Genomic DNA, 22,747 nt, shown 5'->3' on the forward strand with positions numbered 1-22,747 from the left:
AACTTGGAGGTCCCACAGTGGGATCAGTATACCAGGTGATGGGGCAGAGGTGCATTCAGTGCCCTTAGAGAATAAGGAGTTTATAAAGCATCTTCACGGGTTAAAAAACATACTGGAAACATCCTTGCTCTGCTCAAAATAAGACACACCAAAAATTCTGCAGTTCAAGACAACTTGTATGAAGGGTATTGGCACAATTTCCAAAGCCATTTGTCTCATCCCAAACTTTCCTCTGTATCAATTTTAGAAAACTACTCATACTGAATATACAAATCAGGGCATCTTGGTCACATTTTCTGCAGAGCGTAAAGCCTGTCAAAATTTCTTGTCTTTGCCAGCTGGAACGCGTTGAGTATAGTTTATGCGGTTGCAAATGTGAACTATTCACAGCAGTGGGGGACACCGCACCCACTACAGGCGGAAAGAGAAGTAAAGAAATGGAGGAGAGAAAAAATCCATTTGATAGAAATATAGACTGAAAGATATAAAAATGATAAATTTCCAACAAAGACCCAGTCATGCATAAGAACATTTATTTAGATTGGAAAGTTATGTAAATGTCAAATTCTGCACTCTATCATTAACTTAAACTTAATTTAATTACCTTTTATCTGGAGTGATTTCTTTAAAGACCGTTTGTATGAGAAAATTAAAAAAACAAACAAACAAACCAACAAACCAAAAACAACAGTCTAAAAGGTGCAGATCACCCTTCCTAATTACTATTCTGGAAAGGAGGTTTACTGGCAGAAATTGATTTATGTTTTTTAATCTCACTAATCCGTGCTTCTATTTCATGTCAACACTTTGGTACATTTCTTTTTTAAAGCCAGGGGATGTAAAGTAGTATGACTTCACCAGGGCTCTCAATAATGTTCATCCAGCTTTAAAAATAATCTCTTCTAGGGTAGATTTCCTGGAGATTTTACATATTTGACATTATCACCATATCTGCCTGGGAAATAAGGACAAAATGATGCATAACTGACCCTGGTTAAAGGGGAAGAGGGCTCTAGAGAAAAGGACAGAGGTGTCCTTGTGCATTAAGCACATGAAGACGCAAGAGGGACTCACTTCAAAAAGATGCTGTAATTGTTTGTGCTCACAGATGTTTGTGCTACAACATCTGGCCTCCACAATCAGTCCACAAAGCAGATGACACTGAATAAAAGTCTGGATCTCACTCCTCATTCAAATTCAGAGAAAACCAAGCTGTAACATCAGATACATCTATCCGTAGCCAGGTGCACACCCACCAGTGTATCGGTTAGGGTTTGCTGCCAAGCAGCTCCAGAACGAAAACACTTTCCATTCCTCCCTATGCAGAGGTTCGGTGGGAGGATAAGTGATTTATGGAAACTGTTGTCCGCTGCCCACATAGCTGCCCACAGTATGAACTGGGCAGCTGTGAGGGAAGGGCCAGCTCTCAGTGTAAGGTACACAACCTGTCCCCACTGCAAAATAAAAGACATCAGCTAAGCGCACTCCAAAATTCCAAAACTTACAGGTAAACATTGACTACAGCTATCAGTTATTTATCTCTGTGGTTTTGTCCATGCACATTTAACAATGCACATCTCCATGACTCTTGTATAAAGGTTTATTGTAGATATACTAATCTGAAAAAACGTACTTTGTTTCTGAGCGGTTGAGAACTGACGAGATTTACAGTACTTCAGCAGGGGTCTTGGCTGGCAGCAGTGAGCCTGGGATACATGTGAGCATCAGCTTTTACATAAACAGTCTATGAATTGTGCACTATTGCAGTGTAAATCAAACATGAAAACTAGTCCCACAGACACGGTTAACTGGAGTATTCCCATTGACAGAACAGAAAATTGTATCACCAGGCGAAGCACTTAGAAAATCAAAACCACATGGAGCAAAGTAGATTTGAAACGTATGATCTTTTCAGAGGATTCAGAAACCTGTTATCTTATGTGGACCCACCTTCAAAAATCTGCAGAATTTTTTTTAAAGTGTCCATTTTATGATAATTTCACTCATCCTTAACAAAATAGCAACATATAATAAAGGGTTTGGTGGATGGCTTAACAAATATTCAATGTGGCAAAGCTTGCAGGCTACTGGTCAGACTAGAAAAGTTGTGGCGAAAAGCAATTACTACTTGACAGATATTTGGAGGCCTGTGTGAAACACTTCCTGCCTGCTGCTGCTTTGTTTTTGTTTTTTAATGACAGTTGTACTGTCCACTGTGTACATCAGAAAAAAACACCTAAAAAAAGCAGCAGATGTCACTGCCCAGCTTAATGGGACCCAACTTTACGATCTGAACATTTGGCCTTTTTAAAAGGGGGAAACATATTGCTCTAAAAAACTGAGTCAAATTCACCTACCTCTTTCAGAATTTGAAAGAATTGCATAGCTAACAAAAGAGGCAAGTCCTCACCGCTACTGTTACCTGCCCTTCACAGAAAACCAATGAAATGTTAGTGGTCACCTCTTCCAACGCGCAGAAGAGCAAACTGCATTCTTCCTCTTCTTCCTGTTCCTGCTCCTCCTCCTCCAGTGTTGCTCAGCCCACCCTAATATTCTTCCTCATAATAGGAAGGAAAATTCAGGCTAATCATGACCCTGGCTTCAAACACTCTTCACGTCAAAAACTCCAAAGAGCCAAAAGTCTTGAGGCAAGCAAGGCCAACCTTTCAGAGGAAAAACATGGCGGAGCCCCAAGAATAGTCCACAAATGTCAAAGGAAATACCTCACACCATTAAGGCTGGATATGCAGGTAGAGACATCATTTATTTTCTACATCCATGTTCTCCACTTCCTTCCAAGGACAAAGATGCTGACTAGGTCAAAGTCCCTGCACTAGGTCAGCCCCTCCACCCAGTACTCATTGCAATTATGGAAGAGGAACTGTATTGAAATTGCTCAAGAATTCTGCTTCTGTCTCAAAAGGTGAAAAATTTAGAAAATTAAATTAATTTAATTTAGAAAATTAAAAACAAAACAAAACGAAAAATCAAAATGAAACAAAGCAACAAACAAAAACAAACAAAAAACCTTCAAAACTTCTTATGTACAAAAAAAGATGACACGGTTCTTGCAGGTTATTTGTTATTAATCCAACTTATTTTCTCATATGGGATTAGTTACATGTTACTTGAGATTTTAAAGTGATTTCTACCTTTAAGTAAATATCAGCTCAAGTCAAAATTAGGTACAGAATTAAGGACTAATTCACAGAGAGATTTTAGACTTCAAGTAATTTTTTCCCTATTAGTGCCTCATAACGAAGTAATTGTTGAATTAGTAATACATTTGTCAAACCCAGTAAGCAATTATAGTTAATACATATAAAAAAATTACTGCTCTATTCTAGAACGTGAATAGTGAGAGTTTGGCATGAGGTTCTAATTATCTGCTGAACGCAAGTCATGCCAAAACCGGTGGGACAAATCATATCTTAACTCTTAATGCTAATGTGACCCTGCTGAATACGGCTTCCCAGCGTCCTGGCACCAATCCTGAGAGCAGAGCGCCCAGGGGGGGTTTGTCCAGGTGCAACAGCTGGCCCACATTCACCAAATGTTAAAGGGTGAGGCTGTGAACCGCAAAATGAGAACAAATTCAACAAGCCAGCTCAAGCAATTCAGTGGAGGGGGTCAAACTTGTAACAGAAATAACTCCTTGCTTCTTTTCTACATCACAGCAAAAAAAAAAAAAAGAATATATACACTATGTCAAAAATACCTTATACTCCATACTTATCCAAGGAGAGATAAAAAAATGGGCACAAACATGCAGCTTTTGGTTGACAGGTTTTCATATATGAACTAAGAACTGTGAAAGATGCTAGACATGCCCACCTCCTCCTAACTCACTGTTGGCAGAAAAAAGAAGGATTGACACCAGAGATTTTTTTTTTTTAAGCCTGTTAAATAATTTAAGGTTTTATCACTTGTGCAGCTGTTCTTCAGCAGTTTTCATGGAGTGATGTGGGTGCTGTGGGCAGAATTAGCTCTTAGCTTTAAGGGGTGAATGTAACTTTCTATTACACTGTATGCTGAGAAGTATGCATTAAAACTGACACAAATACTGAATTTCACAGGAAACAGTGAAGGATTAAAAGCACAAAAAGAAAAATAAAGAGTTGCTTCAATGTGTTTCCAACACATATGTCAAAGGGAAACCAAGAAACACATTATGCACAAGCTCATCAGGGATCTAAATGACTTAAGATATCTTGTATTTTACGCATTCCTGCACAGGAACTCAATTTTCTAAACTCACCTTCTAAATTCAAGGAAAATTATCTTTTCTGATGGATTTGCTGGCATCAGCATCATCTAAGGGCCAGGCAACAGTAGGATCCAGCAGGGCTGGAGGCTGTAAAACACAGAAGTATGCAGACAGTGCTTGCCTTGAAAACTCTGCAAACCAGACTGGACATGAAAGCTGAAGGAATTGTTAAGATCCAGTATACTAGTAAAGGTTCAGAGAAAAGGAGATTCTAGGCCAGGGTCAAACTCATTTTCAGCAGGAGTCACATCAGCCTCGTGGTTTACTTCAAATGATCAATTATTCCTAGTTTAAAGCCCTTAGAATAGGGGTGTCAAACTCATTTTCACCATATAGTACTATACCACTATTAACTACTCCTACATCGATACAGTCCTAAAATTACGTTTGATCCTTTGAAGGCAACCACGAGGCTGATGTGGCCCCTGGAGAAAAGGAGGTTGATACCCCTACTCTAGACTGTACTGAGCTGGGGCGCAGCACTGAATCTCAACATTCAGTAACATGCTTCTGCAGCCTCTCATCTTTCCTCAGACAGCTGAAGTTTCCCTTCAGTCACAGAGAGATTGTCCATCTCCTCTTGTATCAGGCCCAAAGAATCCATATATTTCTCAAACTCTCTCCCTTGTTCTTTCTTCTTTGAAACTGGCCTAACAGAATGGCTGTGGATGATTGCTGTGTTCTGGAAGGTCATCTCTTTTCAAGGAAATCTGACATAAAGTAAGAAAATTAAGAAATAGTGACATCTTGATTTAGTGTATATCGCATCTCTCCCTGCCTCCATCCCATTTTCACCATTAGTACTGGAAGTCACTGAACTTTTTCCATCCCTGTCATTAAGTGCCTCAAAGCCTGAAAGGTGGAACCTCTGTGTATGCCTAAAATGTACCAGAACTCCTGGCTGCTAGAAATGTCCTGAGCTATTGGAGACACCTGCTGGTGTGCATACCTGAAAAAGGGGATTTGCCAAGTAATGATATCAGGACTATGAGACTCAAATTACTACCAAAATATCTTTCTATTTTTTATTTTATTTTCATGAGATTCTTCCAGAGTCAACAGAGAGGGGACGCATAAATACTCCGGTCAAGTGCTTATGTGACAAACAGGTTAGCAATGGCATTTGCACTTCTGCAAAAAGTGTTAATGTTGGAAGATCTTCTGCTGATCTCAGGAAGTGGGAACCAGGAAACAGAAATGCAAGCAAAAGGAGATTTCAGCATGACTGAAAAATAAGGCATCCAATTATTCTAACAGGCCAGATGTCTGCAGCCAAAGGACTAGGGAGGATCTATACAGGATAGATGTGGTACTGCAAGGGGAAATGCACTGCAGAAGAAATCCAAATATAGCATGTAAAGATATGTTGAGCTAAGTGAACACAGATGCAGCTAATGAATGACACCTCCATGGAGGCTGACTTATACTTGGCATATGGATAAAGCAATTAGCCAATTAAGAAAATTACATTAGATGACAGGCAATAATAATATTACAATTTACTCAAAATGAGCTGATTTTCCGATGCAAAAGAAAACTGTACTCTGGTTTCTGTGGATTCAGGCTGCTGAGCAACTGGACCCTGCTCTACTCTGGACACCTTGTTACACTTGTCACCACCCTGCCCGACATTGAACGCACACAAATTAGGATAACACTACTGCACCAAGATTTGTACTTGATAAAAATTAAATAAGCTGACAAAGGCCAATTAGTCACCTGATGGAGGAACTGGAAATTGACCCTGGAGAAACCACTACTGTGTCTGGAGCTGCATCGCACTGAGCCAGTTGTGGTTCCTGGCAGCCATCAGCAGGTGAACCCTGAAGAAAGGAGACAGAAAGGAAAGCCAGCGGGAGCTCCCCTCGATGCACTTCAATATAAGGGTCTCACTGGATGCCCTGCACAATTAGAAAGATGAACCTTCTGTTTAGGAATGATCAGCATCTCTGCCAGCAGCATATCTGATCCATAGCAGAGCACCTCTGCAGATAGATACACATTTCAGTTGAAATTCTATAATGACTATTCAGCACACTAAATGTGTTCTTCCATCACCCAGAGGTATCTGCACAGCCACGATGATATTCGCTGACAAAATCCAGCCTAAGTTATTATGAGCTGGGATAATTACATAAGACCAGGGACCACACCTGATCCTGGTCCATGTTTATGCTATTTGTATGAGAGGATCTCAGACCTTTGCTCTTAATATATGTTAAACACAGTCTTGGTTGTCATTCCGTTTAAAGAAACCTTCTAATAATGGCTTCAAAAAATTATGAGATATTTCATCCTCCTCTTTGTCTTTCCACAGAGGATGCAGTGACTGAGGACTTCCATATGATTCCTGGACATATCAGTAAAGACTTGACAGCAAGGAAGTTGAATTGTCACAAACTTCAAGAACTGTAGGACAGACTCATAGAATCATAGAATGTCCTGAATTGGAAGGGACCCACAAGGATCACTGAGCTCAGCTCCTGTCCCTGCTTAGGACAACCCCAAAATTCACACCATGTGTCTGAGGGTGTTGTCCAGTCTCTTCTTGAACACTGTCAGGCTTGGGGCCATGACACCTCCTTGGCAAGCCTGTTCCAGTGCTCCACCACCCTCTAGGGGAAGAACCTTTTCCTAATGTCCAACCTGAACCTCCCCTGGCACATCCTCCTGCCATTCCCTCGGGTTCTCTCATCCCTCAGGTTCCTGTGGGATGAGAGGGTTCACAGTGCACTGCGTGAAGAGTCAGCAGTGGTGCCTGGCAGCCAGGATGGCAAACCACATCCTGGGGTGCATCAAACACGGCATCACCAGCTGGTCAAAAGAGATTATGATCCTGCTGCATTCAGTGTTGGTGTGGCCTCACCTGGAGTACTATGAACAGTTCTGGGACCCACAGTTTAAGAAGGTTGTGAAGGTCCTTGAATGCATCCAGAGGATAGCAACAAAACTGGTGAAAGGGCTGGAAGAAATGTCCTCTGAGGAGCAGCTGAGGACTTTGGGGTTGTCTTGTTTGGAAAAAAAGGATGCTGAGTGTGACCTCATTTCTCTCTACAGGTTCCTGAGGAAGGGATGTGGAGAGGGTGGTGCTGAGCTCTTCTCCCTGGTACCCAGTGACAGGACACATGGGAATGGTTTAAAGCTGCACAGGGGAGGTTTAGACTGGACATTAGGCAGCATTTCTTTACTGAGAGGGTGGTCAAACACTGAACTGGCTTCCTAGCGAGGTGGTTAATGCCCCAACCCTGTCAGTGTTTAAGAGACACTTGGACAATGCCCTTAATAATATTCTTTAACTTGATTTGCCCTGAATAGGTCAGGCAGTTGGACTAGGACATCAGTTTAGGTCCCTTTCAATTGAAATAGTCTATTCTATATGGGTATATCCTGACTGAATGCCAATGTTTAAACAGGAAAGCAACATCCAGTTCCCAATACAGAGCAACAGCAGAGACAGAGCAGTCACAGAGGTCTCCCAAAATAGTACAGGGCATAGACGGAGCCACATAAATGCTTCTAACATAAGATATTTTTAGAGCGAAATAAATGAAAAGAAGTTTAAAAAAGAAGCATCAAGAGAGAGATACTGTCACACCAATTAAAATGAACATCCAGGTAAAATGGATATGAATGTATGAAAACACACGAAATGTATGTGAATGTATGAAAACTTATGTGAACACTTTATTTCAAAGCCCCTATTATTTGACTCTACCCTACATAAAGAAGCACAGGATTTCCAGTAATAGAGATCATCATTCAAAGCCTAGCCAAACACTAGGAAATATCCAGAGAGATTATGACCTAACTATCCACATCCTGGACTAAGAATTTCAAAACAAAAAAAGCCACTCACATTGTTATTTATGCTGAAATATTACCAAACTTTCCTACCATTTCTTAGTTCCAAAACATACTAATCATCTTCATAGGAATATATTATTTGTTTCAATTTAACAGCTTTCATATACAACCTCCAACTGAGGAAGGAGTAATGAACAAAAACATGTTAGAATAAAGTATCTAAAGAGCGTGGTGCTCCTGATGGCTTTGATTTACATCTGAATGGATTTAGCATCAGCATTTGGCAATTGCAAAAGTCTATACTCCCCTTTCCAAACTCAAATTTTTCAGCTCATAAACCTTTTTGGGATTTATAACAGCTTGATTAGCAGTGTCTTCTGCTTCCCATATGCTAGGGGGATGGGCTTTATTAACATTAACAGAAAATTATAGAGGCCCAAGTTTGTGAGTACTGACCTAAATATAGAGGACATTACATCAGAATTAAATATATCCAAAAAAAGGGACAACTCCAAGGTGAAAGTAGCTATTTGTATCACAAACAGTAACAGCAACATAAACCAAAAAAAACCTCTACAAACACAGGATCACTTTGGCAGTGGTCCCAACTCAAGAGAGGAGAACACGACAGTAAAGGTTTCAGAGCTGAATGCAGTCATTGTGGGACATGCAGAAGGCAGTGAAGGAAGAGAGGCAGAGCAAGAGAGAAATATTTTTCCCATTTTCCATAATCTAGTGGTTTTTTCTCATATCTAAAATATCAAGACCCTACTGGCAAATCTTAGGAGACCTAGCATAATGTCACGCAAGCCTGATATTTAACCTTTATTCATTCTCAGAGCTACATGTCATATTTTTCTGAATACAGTACAGAAAGCAAGGTTCCGTGACTGCTAAATACCAGTTGCATGACCTGGCCAGACACCCAGCTAAACCTTGTATCCTGCCTCTGTGAAACAGCCTAACAATGCACCTTCTACCTGCTCGTAAACTGCTCGAATATACATCAAAAAACGCAGCACTAGCAGTACATCACTGCAGAGTATGCAATGGCTTAGCTGTAGCATCAGCAACAATACATGTGAGTTCTCTTTTGTGACTTTCATGTCACATCAACCACTGCTAATGAGAGGTCTGTTTAAAATTAAATATCCTTTAAATAAAGTAATATCCTAATAAAGTGTAAACTTACTGTACAACAAAATGTAACTCTTGTAGAAAGCAATAAAATAACTGAATTGCACAATGCTGTTGAGGCTCAATATTTCCAAAGTAACAAAACCAATACTTCGACCAGCTTTGGAGAAGTCATTGAAATTAAGAGCTAACTAAAAAGTAAAAATTTTGCTCTTCTCTGAGAAAAGTACATAGCAAAACACAAATGTTAATTTTTACCTTTTGACTAAATACATCACCCACCAATTCAATGCAACATTTATTGTCAGTTCCCACAGTTGCTATTGTAGAACCTTTCACTCTGAAGAGGAAATGTGATATCACTTTCTTATTGTTATCCAGAATGACACAGGATAGATGTGGAAACACATCTTTGACTTTTTCCAGCTGTCTCTGGAACTGTATCAGCATTCTGGTTTAGTTTTATGTGGACGTGTATTTTGTGAACTTCCTTGTTTGGGATTTTTTTTTTGGTCATATATGAGAGAATTTTGACAATGTTTCAGTGAGGACAGGTCATAAAAATAATTGTAAATTCATTATCATAGGTGTTGTGTAATCTAACTTGTGGAAAGGCTGTTGAGAGAACAGGATGGTGGTATTTCATTCTCAAGGCAGTGCAATTTCATGAGCTGAAATTTGTTTTGGTTAAAAGTCCTCATAAAAATATAATACAATGAGAATACAAGAGCAGAAGATAGGGCCAGTCCTGTATGGCTCTAGAACTACTACCCTGGGCAGAACCACAGCTCACACCTATATTCCAATAAGACAAAACTGATCTCAGCTAATCCTGAGAAGTTTTCTTTTACAAACTGCCTGCAATTTTTTCATGACATTTAGTGCTGGGACTTGAAAGTGAAGGGTTTATCTACATCAGTGCTGTGACTACAGAATTATTCCTATATGTGGACTCCCTCCCCAAAATGTTGCTGAGGCAACAAAGGCATGAGTAGTGCCCTCAAGTACTGCAGAACAACAAGTCCACCATGGACTCTGATCTGCTTAACCAGAGACTGGTGGACAATATGCAGGTACATCTGCTGACTTTGCCCCCAGCTTTTGTTCGCCCCCTCCTCCTGCACATTTCATGGTTAATAAGTATCTGACCAAGAAGAAGTACAAGTTCAACAAATCATTGCTGCTCAACATCTCTGTTCTGAGGATAACAGTGATTTACTGTGTGACAAATACATGCACTGACGATAACAATACTAAAATTATTTCCATTTTGATAATAAAATCACTGACTTATTTTTTTTCTGTTAGCTCTCAAAGTGTTGCATCCCCTGTAATTTTGTCTGGTTTAGACCTCTCTGCACATTTTTTGAAGCACCCACAGAGTCAAAGAATTTGAGCTTCTACCATTGCCCATTACTGAGCACCTTTCTTCCTCACTGCTACTTACAGTTTTTTAAACTTCAGACAATTTCATGAAATTCAATTTTATTATTGAAAAAACAGTGCCGAAATGTCTCCCCGCCTTGCTCAGTGAGGTTGCTTAATTGGGTAATTCAATCAGCCTGATTCCTGAAATTGCCCAGGTTGCTGTGCAGTACTAAAACTTAATAATCACAGAAAGCTCCCGCTGTAATGAATGAGGCCCCTGAAGATGAAAATGTGCGTGCGTGTTTGTATAAACAGAAAGAAATTGAGCTCAATTCGACAGCAGTTTAAAAGACATCCCTTGCTCCCTTCACACAGCACCAACTATTAGTGTTTCTGCTAATCTTGTACTTTACTCTTAGGCAAACACAGAACATCAGACAGCCAAGAATAAGGTAAAGGATAACTATGAAATAATGAGAACCAGGAAACCAAGAAGCCTTATGAAGTTGGAACCGTTGCCAGCACAACAACAGCTTCAATTCTTTTATACTCTTGCGATGCTTGTCTTGCAGTTTGCAGTTTGGGAGAGTCCCTACCTCACATCCACATATGTATAGAAAAAGTTAGTAACAAAACAAACAAACAAACACTAAAAAAAAAGAAAAATAAAACAAAAACAACAACAAAAACTCTAAAAACTTAAAAAAAAACCCAAACAAAGAAAAAAAACCACCAACCAAACAAAAAACCGTAACAAAACAAAGCTCCTTTTTATTAAAACATAGTATTAAAAAAAAAAAATCCAGACTTAATTTATAAGACTTTCACCATTATGCCTTTGTAATGCCACAAGTTTAATACTGCAGCTGTGTTTAATTAGCACTGGACCAGCACAACCTCCAGGTGGATGTAAGGTTTTTGGGATCATTAAAATCGAGCTTGGCACCTAAACTAAGGACTGTATTTTTAAGAATGATGGTAAGTTGTTAGACTCTACCATGGAGCCTGTTCTGTGTGTAATTTGAGTCCTTTGACAGTTCTACAGTGGAGGTAAGAACATGGATTCTCTCATGAAACATTACATTATGCACAGACAAATCTGTGGGGTCTAGAAAAAGCAGGAATTTGCTGGAACCTGCTATGTATCCATCTGTGGCATTGCCAACAAACCACAGGGGCACAATCCATGACCAGGTCAAACTCTGCTGGCTCTAAAGGATGAGTTATAAAACATCCTTTTGCATTTCAGTGTTCTAAACTTGTGTGCCAAAAAGACCCTGGGAAAGAATTTGCTGTATGACATTTCTTGACTATAATGACTTTGTAGTTAAGGTGATGCATGAACCAAAAATACATAAAATATTATGAGTTCTCATCATGGTGTCCTTTGTATTGCAGGCTGTCGTCTTCTGAAGTGTATGACTATATACATAATATAAATATACTAGTAGGAGTTTTTACTAATTACTGTACTCTGAACTACGTTACTCCTTATGGCCTTCAGGAACTACATTCTATATACCCTTCTACACCCCAAAAAGCTCTTATCAGCCACTGGCTGGAGCGCAACATAAACGCTTTTCAGTGTTTTACACTACTTCGGTGTGAAAACAATGTTAAAATTGTTTTCAGTTTTCAAACAGGCATTTGATATCACTGATGACATCTGGAAATGAAGTTCATTCACTAGTCACTGAACTTTGAAAGATAGTGTGTTCTACTCTCCTTACTTCTAGACACATAAAAATAGGATTACAGTTTTTTCACAAAATATTTTTCATTTACTACAACTTTCACTGATGCTTTCTGGTTTTGGTTTAGATGATGACTAAAACATCTCTGAAATTCAGTTTATTGACGCCTTTAAACAAAACCCTAAAGGAATGTGGTATGATAAAATTCAGCAGTAAATACAGCATATATGGGTGGAAACGGTGCAACGCTCCAGACCTAGACATCAGGAAAATGCCAGATTTGTAATGAAACAAAAGAGGGATATTTAAGACTTTGGAAATCTAGTCTAGCCTTCTGAACTAAACTAATGAGTTCTCTTCCTTCCAAATACGTGAAGGGTATTTTTCCTTCTTTTGTGAGTGTTAAGGCACATTGTTTACACAAAAGGTATAAGGTATAGTGCCTTGTCACATCCTGTGTGGTTATTGATTCAGACTCATATATCTGGCAGAAATTAAAGAGAATTTTCAGACAGATTTTCCATTTGGAAGTAAACTTGAAGCATGTGAGTTCACATTTTATTTGACCCATGTTTAGCTCTATTTTCTAACACACTAATGCAGGACAGCCCACCAAGGCGTTTCAAGTCCAAGTCTGTGAAGAAAATATTTTTTCCCAGATGGTTCCAAGCCATATTTACACCAGTGACACCTTTTGTTTTGTTTCACAAGGTGCTTTGTTTTACGTTGCAGATCCCTCAGAACAGCTCAGTAACTCCAGGCCTTTCAACTCCTGGTTAATCTTGAGTCAAGACCTAGTTGTTCTGCTGAGACTCAGGTTATTCTACCGATGAACAGCATGAAGAGACACAGCAGGCTTAAGCCCAAGGGCTCAAACCCAGGGACCAAAAGCTGCTGAAACTCACAGTGTGGGCACAGGCACATGCAAAGGCTCACAGTGTCACACTAAGAATTCAGGTTTTGTAGAAACACTCAACATGACTACGTGACAAAGAGCAATACATAAAGATGTAAACAGCCAAGCAGAAGAGACAAATCCTCAGAAATAAAGTGAAATATTTATTCTCAGTGGAAAGCATTTGTCTAAACAGTGTCCAACACAGAAATATATAGCTTCCTATTCCTGAACAGTAGTTCTACAGTAAGACTCTCCAGTAAAATATTTATCTTATAGTGATTTGAATGATCAACAAGGGAACATTTCAACATGGTGCTCTACGCCAGCTGAGAGACACTGGTTGCTAAAGCAACTGTGGTCCTTACATTACCCATTCTGCTACACCAAAATGCTGCCAATGACCCACGACAACCACTGTAACAGCAGGTCTGGTGTTGGTGTTACGGTCTAACCCTGTAGACAAGTATTGTGACTGTAACTGCTTGTGTGAGCAGCCTGTTCCTGACTCTGCTGGTCTGCAAAATCTTTTCACAATAAGGAAAACAGGCTTTCTAGTAACTTGAGACTTAAAAGTAGTTAGTACCACATGCTGTCTGGTAAGATTTTCATAGGAAGGTTGAGCATATAACTAGGGGACAAGTGGGGGAGTGACTACTTACAAAAATGTAGAAGCCTCCTCTGTGGATGTTTTCTTCTTAATTTATTAAGAGCATAACCAAGAGTATAAACAAACAAAACAGTTACTCTCTTTCTGTTTCATTTCCTCCGAACATAAATTCTGCTTTCCTCTCTGCTATTCAAGTTTATCAAAGGCCTTCCTCACCTCAGTGGCTTTGAGTCCACTGATTTCTTCCTTACATTTGTTACTTTAGCTCCTACCCTTACGAGGGCAGAGGGAGACAGACCATAGCTATTTGATCCCTCCTATCAACAACCCCAGAAACAGGTGATGCTCACCCTTCTTTTCTACTACCGCTCAGTCAGGTGTATCCATCCTAGCTACAAATGGGACACAAAAAAGAAAACTGCCCAAGTCTGCATCACAGCATCGACGGGAATGTTTCCTCAGGTGCGATATAAGAATACACTCTGTGAATACCTTTGGACATCCACGAGCTTCAAAAACAAGCTGTACCCCTCTACATGGGCCACCCAGAGGTCTCCCAGCTCTTCTTGCCAATGCAAATCTGACTGTCAAAGCCCCAAACTGTGAGTGGCAGTGAGAAGGATCACTTCTTACTTCAGGTTCTCCTAAATGGAGGACCACAAATGAGTATGTTAACGTTGTTACAGCGTAATTAAGTACATTATACAGAAGGTGTTGAAAATGAGTATTTAGAATATTGCTCAGTTTTCACATGGCAGCATGTTGATTCCAGAAATAAAGACTTCATAAGTACAATGAACACCAACTTTCCGAACTGCTAGGCAGTAACACCCAGCAGGAAATTAAGCAGGACTTATCATACATGCTTAAGAAGCAATTACAGAAGCTTCTGTTTCCCCAGTCATAAATTTCCTGGCTGCATAAAGTTCCACTAAAAGTGTTGAAGAAATGCTGACATTCAATGTGTACTGAATTAAAGGAATGTTAACTTCCATGTGCAGAATAAACTATTGTTGCAAGTTTCTGGTGGGGAAAAAAAAACCCAATGGGCTAAAACCTTTGACTGATTAAAAGTTTATTGTGGGATATATTCTACATGCTATACATTCTTGACTCTTGGAAACACTGAAGCGACAGTCAGAAATAGTCACTAATAATACTGTACAACTACGTGCCTTTCTAGGACCTTTTGTAATAACTGTATTTGTGCCACCATAACCTGATCTCACAAGTTTTTACAGCTAAGCATTCTTTTTAGTCCCAAGTCCACACAGAAATTCCTTTTTACATTTTTAATGACTGAGACACTGCATATCACCTATGCAAGAAACAGCACACTATGAAACCAGAGAATGATAGGAACTACATCAAATGTGGTATCGTTTTTTGGTTGGTTGGTTGAGTTTTTTGGGGTTTTTTTGCCTTAACATCATCTCTCCTGCCTTTCTGCCATTTGTGAGGTTTTAAGAGGTACTTGCCATGTGAAGTAGTACGACAGCAGCTTCAGCTATGAATGCTCTACTACAACCCAGGTCCACACTATTGTGCTAATCCCTGCAGAATTTTCTCTCTCTCAGTGGAGATTTGGATAAATAGTTATCCATTGCTTTTAAGCTCATTATTCTGCAGGGATAGTTGCTGATAAGAAGAAAACTCTGAAGAAATCCTACCCCCGTTATTCTTTAAGCCGTGGTACCTCCATAAACCCCAAGCCATACAGCCAACTCCTGCTGCAGGTTGTACAGTACCCACGACAGAAGAGGAAAAGTCTCTTCTCAGTCTTCTCAGAGGAGTTAAAAGCTAAGTCAAGGCAGGATTTCTTTTAATCCACATGGCACTGGGCAGATGGAAGTATCACAAAGAGACAGTTTTACTGCTTGGGATAAGGAGGACAAAATCCATATATTGACTTTTAATAAAGAACACTAGTTTTCAAGGATCCCTTTCATTTTTATAAAGTTACATTAACCTGTATTCTGGAAACATTTGCAGCTTTTAATATGCACATCCTTTAGTATCTTGCTAATAATACAAGAAAGCAAGCTTCAGATAGCTTGGTGAAAACATACCACAAAAGCCAAAATATATGAAGTAACTGTTCTCTCATAAAACCTGAACAAAAAGTCTTTCCATGTAACTAGCTGTCTGTACTGATTTAATAATCAATAAAGACTGTAGCTCAGAACTTAGAAAAATATATAGGTATCTGAATTTCATTAAAACTAGACTTGCATATTATGTGACTTAGTATTGTCAGTCTTACATGGGTACCGGAGAGCATGCAGAATCTACACAATCTCTTCTATTAAAATATTAGCATCTAATTGGGGGATTGGACTAGATGATCTTTTGAGGTCCCTTCCAATCCCTAACATTCTGTAATTCTGTAGTTTTTTCCACCATTGAATCACCACTCCCCCCACGCTAGGACTGGTCTAGTTAAATGTCTAGCACTGTAAATTTGTACTGTATCTGCTGTAGCAGACATCACAGGTTTAAACAATGTCGAGTTCAACACATATATCCCCTCAATGAGAAGTTATTCTGACTCTTCTGCAGTGCTACAGCTGCTTGTTTCATCACAAAAGCTTTGCTCTACTGGATATTCCACAGCTGCTCTTGAAACAGGAGTTCATTTCTGAACCTCCCCCTGTGATAATAGAAAGAACTGCTTTCAAAACATTTAAAAGCTATATTTTTTACTCAGACTGTGGCCAAGACTGTAATCTTTGAGATGACACACAAAAATATGATTAAAATCCAGATGTCCTCCAATATAATGGCTACTCTTAATGGAATAAAGGTTCGCTTTTAGATACATTTTCAAACTGAGAATAACTCACAAATGAAATCCAGTTTAGTTTCAACTGCAATAGCCCAAAGCAATTGCTGAAGAGACTAAACACTTCAGTCTTGACACATCTCAGAACAAAGAAATGTGAGAAAATGCAGGTATGAGGTCAACAGAAGGGCTCAGGTTTGAGGTAGACTCTCAAATGCTGAAATGAAGATTTCATTAAACAAAAAAAGAACAGTATTTTACACATACAATGGAGGTGACTGAAGATCTCACAACTCCACAGCTAAACTAGTTGTTTGGAACATGGCTTGAGCATCTGGTCTGTGAGAAATGGATGTGTTCCTTGGGGAAGAGCATGTTAGTTTGCCCAGGGTGCAACAACGTTTTGCTTGCGCACTGTATAATGTGGGTAACTGTTACCTTTGATTTTGGTAAGTAAAATCATTCCAGAGGACGTCATAGTGACTTTTTCAGAATTAAAAGGAAAAGTTTACTTCATCATGACCTCTCTTCAAAAATGTACCTTTCTATGTAAACTTACTATTTTTCTTAGTGCCATTTGGATTATTTCAAATCAAATATTTCAAAAATATTTGTTTTCAAGGCAGCCTCTCATGAAATGATGACATGAGTCCATGAGATACGCTCAGACTCCAGTCATGGTATTTGAAAGACCTGTATGCATCTGCCACCCATTGCTGAAATAGAAAACAGAAATCTCTTAATCTTTAGCCCCTTTATAAGTAAAATGAGCACATTTATGTCCAATGGGTTAACAAATCCAACTAGAAATATGACAGCCTTTACAAATGCAGTATTTGTCAAAGCCATCACAACCTTTAAAGCACACTCAGAATGGTATAAAAGACATGAAATCTTACCAGGTATACAGGAAAAAGTAATTATTAATTCCTATGAAAGGTCAACTGCAGTCCTGGGTTTGAGCTTTCAATAAATGGTGAAACCTAATTTATTTGTACTGGGTATTGCTGCTTCCTAATATAACCCAAAACCTCAGGGACACACTGGTAGTAATGCAAACACAGGATGGTCTTTCAGCCAAGAAATCATTTCAAAATTTATCTAAAGCAAAAAGTTATTATGATTCCACAATGGTGGCATGCATTTGTTTGACATTCACTCAGGATACTGGGGACAGAGAAGTATCTGAATTTAGTTCCCATGATCTGACAGAGAAGCTATCTAGGCAACTTGGTGCTTTAAGCCTGTTCTCCCTTTTTTCTTTGCATAACCATTTTGGAAATAAAACACCCAAATTATACACAGTAAACAAATTCAGAGATTCATAGAAAGTAATTAGAAGGATTTCAAGGTATCTATTTCTGCTCCATCAGTTGTATTACTTGATGTATAAGAAAAATATCCAGAAATACCTGAAATGCCCCTTTTGGTATTTTAACAAACACTGAATACAAACTAGATTAGTGAATAGTTGAACCATTCTTAGTTGCATTTCCCATGGACTAAAATACTGTTCTGAAAGAATAAGCGTTTCAGTAGATGCATTTGCAGGATTCAAGAGCAAGAGGTGGTAGAGTCAGTATAAAATTAATTAAATAATTAATTAATTGAATAAGTATAGCACTTCAAGTAAGAGAAAAACTGGAATATTTTTATTCCAGGATACAAGAAGAGGATACACTTACAGAGGAGTAGTATGATGAGGAATGATTGCACTAATTTATTGGAAGTAAAGTTTTCATTAACACCATGGAAAACATTCTTGCTGCTAGAAGTGCCATTTAAAAAGTGTTTAAAATTAGCCTTAGAAAAGAACTATAGTGTGCATACGGAAGAATGATACTCCATATGGCTTTGTAATCTAATCTGCAATTGCCTGTCTCACAGATTCTGTACTCAAAAGATATTACCAAACCTAATAATCAGAATTTTATTCCATCAGAAGTACAAATTTAATAATTAAATTGTATCACTGTGTGAACATTACTACATCTCAAAATCAGATACTGTGTTATATTATCATCAGTGAAACAAGACTGATTACAAAGCTCTTGATGGCTTCAGAAGATTAGCCTAGCTCGCTCTTTCTGTAGTTCTTCTTTCCTTTCTTATATGAATTCTGATTTAAAAAAGAAACACCTGGAGGTGTTCAATGTTAGTTCCATACAATGCAGCTGTGGCTAACCAGAAATCCTTCATTAAGCTAAATAAGGAGCTCTAACAACAAATTTCCTTGGTGCTAGGCAATACTCACAAGGCTCTGAAGGAACAAGGACCCTCTGTTGGCTAAACATTTTTAAACACCTCTATCTATCAAGCTGCCAACACACATCTCGTATAGTAACTTAGAGAATGCTGTAGCAAGTTGTAGTCATCCTGAAAGAGAAAGTATATGAGCAATAAAAGACGAAGGGGATGAAACAAACAAACAAACAAACAAACTCCCATGCCACAACCGAATTTGTTAAACATTCCAGGACTTATTTACCCTAAAAACTATCTATCAGATACTTTTGAATAACATAAGTCCAGGATAACAGTGGGATATTTTAAAATGAGCCTGAAAAGCTATGTGTCTGCTTTGCTCTCACAGATGGCTCAAATTAAACTACTTCTAGATATAAAAGATGAAGGGATGGCTGTTCTTCATTTCCAAAATGAAACTAAAACTTTGTAAGGTTTAAGAGGTGATACTCTGTAGAACACCCCTAATTTAAAGATTGTTCAAGTGTTTCTATTAGCAAAATGAAAGTATTTTCAGAGGCTTTAACACAGCAGTGTGAAAAGAAAAACTACCACCAGAAAATGATCTTTTGATTCAGAAGTTGGCCTTTCAACATACTTGGAAAAACTATCCTACAATATCTGAAAACAAAGGCAAAACTCCCTCTCACCCATTTCTGAAACTGTAAGAAGTAAAATTATTAATTACATGAAAGTAACAAATTTAAAAAAAAACAAAAACAAAAAACACATAAGTAAGTGGAAACATCTATTCATTTTTGAGGTGAAAATTACAGAGTAGTAGAATTAGCTTTAATTTTTCTGCAAAATAAAAGCAACAGAGGGAACAATCACTCTAGGATCCCAAGAAAATTCCGCATACTTCATCATAATAAAAATAAACAACTAAACATAAACTAAAACAATCACAAGTTTTTTCCTCCTTTCTGCTATTACACTTTTTTTCCCTTCCTCCTTATATTGTCTTTTTATTCAGCATAGAAAGTAGTGCACTAAAAGTGCACATTTACACTACTTACTCTCACCTCACTTACGTGAGGGCAATATATGGCTTAATTTATTTAAATTCAGGGAGATATTACAATTCCAGCAAAAATCAAAATAAATATTAAATTTAAAGGAAAAATCAATCATTTTAGTATAACCAAACCCACTTGAAGCTGGTATTTACAGATGGCCCCTGTAACAGAGGCCACAAGCAAATTAGGAGCTGGAACTTGGACCAGGCTTGATGATAAATGAAATCATTAAAAAAAAAAAAGAGGGGGAAAACTTAAATTTCCATTATAATGGAGGAGTATTCAGCTACATAAATGCAGGATTAGAAAAAATAGTCTGTCCTGCAGGAAAGGATTTGTGGGTCACAGTGAATCACAAAGTGTCAGACAATGCTACCATTGCAAAAAGTACCATATAGTAACCCATAAAGAAGGAGTGTCACCTGCAGACATGCGAGTAATTGCTGTACTTCAGAATGTGCTAGTAAATTCTCAGCTGAAATACTGTCTCAGCACTGAACTTCAAGAAATATCTGGATCACTTGGAGAAAACAGAAGTAGACAAACAAGGTCTTATCCTCAACAAGGATAAGACTAACCTGCCTCCTAGGAAATGACCCATAGAGAAAGTTCGAAGTGACCGAAATTGTATAAAGAGAAGAGAGTGAGAGAAAAGAGTACATATAACAGACAGGACTGCAGCCTTCAAATACATCACAAGTAACCATAAAGACTAACAGAAACTTTTTCTCCATTTCTACATCACATCAGGCTGAAGGAGGAAGACAGGATATTTTGACTAACGTGAATAAAATGTCCTAGTGATAAACATCAGAAGAGGCTACAATATTTCCAGTGGGGCACACAGGGCTAAAGAATAAGATAAAGAGCTGTAAAAAAAAAAAAAAAAAAAAAAAAAAAAAAAAAAAAAATTAAAAAAAGTTTTATTAATAGTTGATCTGAGTCTGGATAGGGAAATAAGAAACTCCAGTCTTGCAGTCTACACTTCTGGATTTCTTATTGAGTGAAAAGAGTTGAATAAACATTAATGGCTAACTTGAAAGTACCAAGACCATAACACTGTACAGAGGCAACAGGCACAGTGCCGTCTTATCTCAAGCTATGGCTTAGCATGCTGCTGTAGTCAATTCTGCAAAGCGTTATTCATGTAGTTGGGGAAGAGGAAACACAGTGGGGCTGTATCACCAAATAATTAAAGCAGAAGTACTGCCAAAGTACTTTCTGTAGCAGGCATTCTGTCTTCTCACCTACACAATACATATATACTCTGGTGCCATTTAATGACAATAATTTATCATTTTCCCTGATCTAGCAATGGCCTTGGCCTTTTCTGTCCCCTTCATTCACAACAGCTTTATACCTTCTTCAACTTTTCCTCCAGCATCCTGCAGGTCCAGCATCCATAATGCCACTATCGCATTCTGCTTTTCATTAGCTCCACCTGAAAATCACTGACTACAGTAAACTAAATGGTGCCAGTTTACTCTGCAAACAAATTCAGGCACTGAAATTCCACAGCTGAATTTTTCATACTGCTGAACAGTTAAAACAATCTTGGAACAACTTTGGTTGGCCAACTTGTTCTCTCCCAAATAACTCAGGCCTCGTTTGGGAGCTCCTGTGGGACAAAAACCATTCCCAACAGGCAACTTCAACCTACCCCCTAGGCCCATGAGGTGAAGAGAGCTTCATGTGGGTCATCTCCTTCCAACTGGCTTCAGTGTCACAGAGCAACCTGAAGCGCACTTAATGTACTGCTACAGCCATACCCATTGTCTTGTGAGGCCCCAGGTAAGGAAACCGTTATTAATGTCACTAGAATAGAAGCTGTTGCAGTCAGCAGTTCTTGATAAACAGACAGAAATAGCATGTTCTCTCTGTTTCCTCAGAAGTGGACTCTTCAGCATGAAGTAATTCTTTTAACCAGTTCCCACCACAGGAGGAGAAAAATGCCAAGGGTTGCATCTTTGTCTTGGGCAGTTAGGAACTCTCTACTCATACAAACAGTGAGTATCTGATACAACTACTCTAATCTAAGAAAATATCATGTCTTTTTAGTCACAGGAATGTTAAACAGCTATAGGAAAGCAACTCATCCAGTTCACTCAAACAAGAATACGTATTTTGGGGAAAAAAAGAAAAATGAAAAGAAAATATATTTTTAGACTCTGAAGGTCTGATTTGAACAAACCAAGGCCAAGACATCCCAGTTAAAACTGATATTTCATAAAAACAACTATGCTTTTCTTTTAAGAAATGGTTTGAGTTAAAGGTGAAATGGTAATTCCAGCTCCAAATTTCCTTAGGATTTTGTTACTTTAAGTCAAATGCCTTACTTCACATAAGGTTTCTTGTGCTGAATTGTAGTACAACTGTTTACTCAAGTGGCAACAGCACACTCTGTGATAAATTAAATGGACATTTATCAAATGTAAGTTGACAGGTTTAAATGTTAAATGTAAGCACTGTAAGACAAGTACAAACAGTTTCTACCTGGAGATTAAATATCCAAGTCACTGGATAGATCTTTTAATTAACTTCTGCACAATAAAGAATGTTTGCTTCTGAATTATTGCAGAACATTTCCTGAGAGAGGAAGATACAAAATGTCATGCAATATATTTTGAAGTAGTGTTTACATATAAATAAAAACTGAAAACCCTTCTTCCCATACAACACAGGCAAGAAAGAGAGAAATAGTGTTTAGAAACATAATTTAAGTTTTGACCCCAAGATTTAAACTAACAACTTAAAAGAGTTCCATCAAACACAGGCATAATACATGGGTTTTCACTACTTTATCTCATTTTATCCTTAATACATGGAATTATGATCTAGTAACACAAATGTATAGCCACCTCAGATTCTGAGGGAATTTTGAAAAGCCTAAAAGATGAAGACATACAACAGTCAGTGATGAAGCCAAA

General features: G+C 38.4%; 1 protein-coding gene across 1 annotated transcript in view; it reads right to left on the reverse strand.

Moving 5' to 3' along the window:
- PIEZO2 (piezo type mechanosensitive ion channel component 2) overlaps positions 1–22,747 on the reverse strand; it is a gene marked incomplete at both ends in the record, with an annotated part of 302,122 nt that overhangs the window by 175,152 nt on the left and 104,223 nt on the right. The gene's annotated exons all lie outside the window — the stretch shown is intronic.

Source organism: Nesoenas mayeri (assembly GCF_963082525.1).
Source record: "Nesoenas mayeri genome assembly, chromosome: 2".
Classification (NCBI taxonomy): Eukaryota; Metazoa; Chordata; class Aves; order Columbiformes; family Columbidae; genus Nesoenas; species Nesoenas mayeri.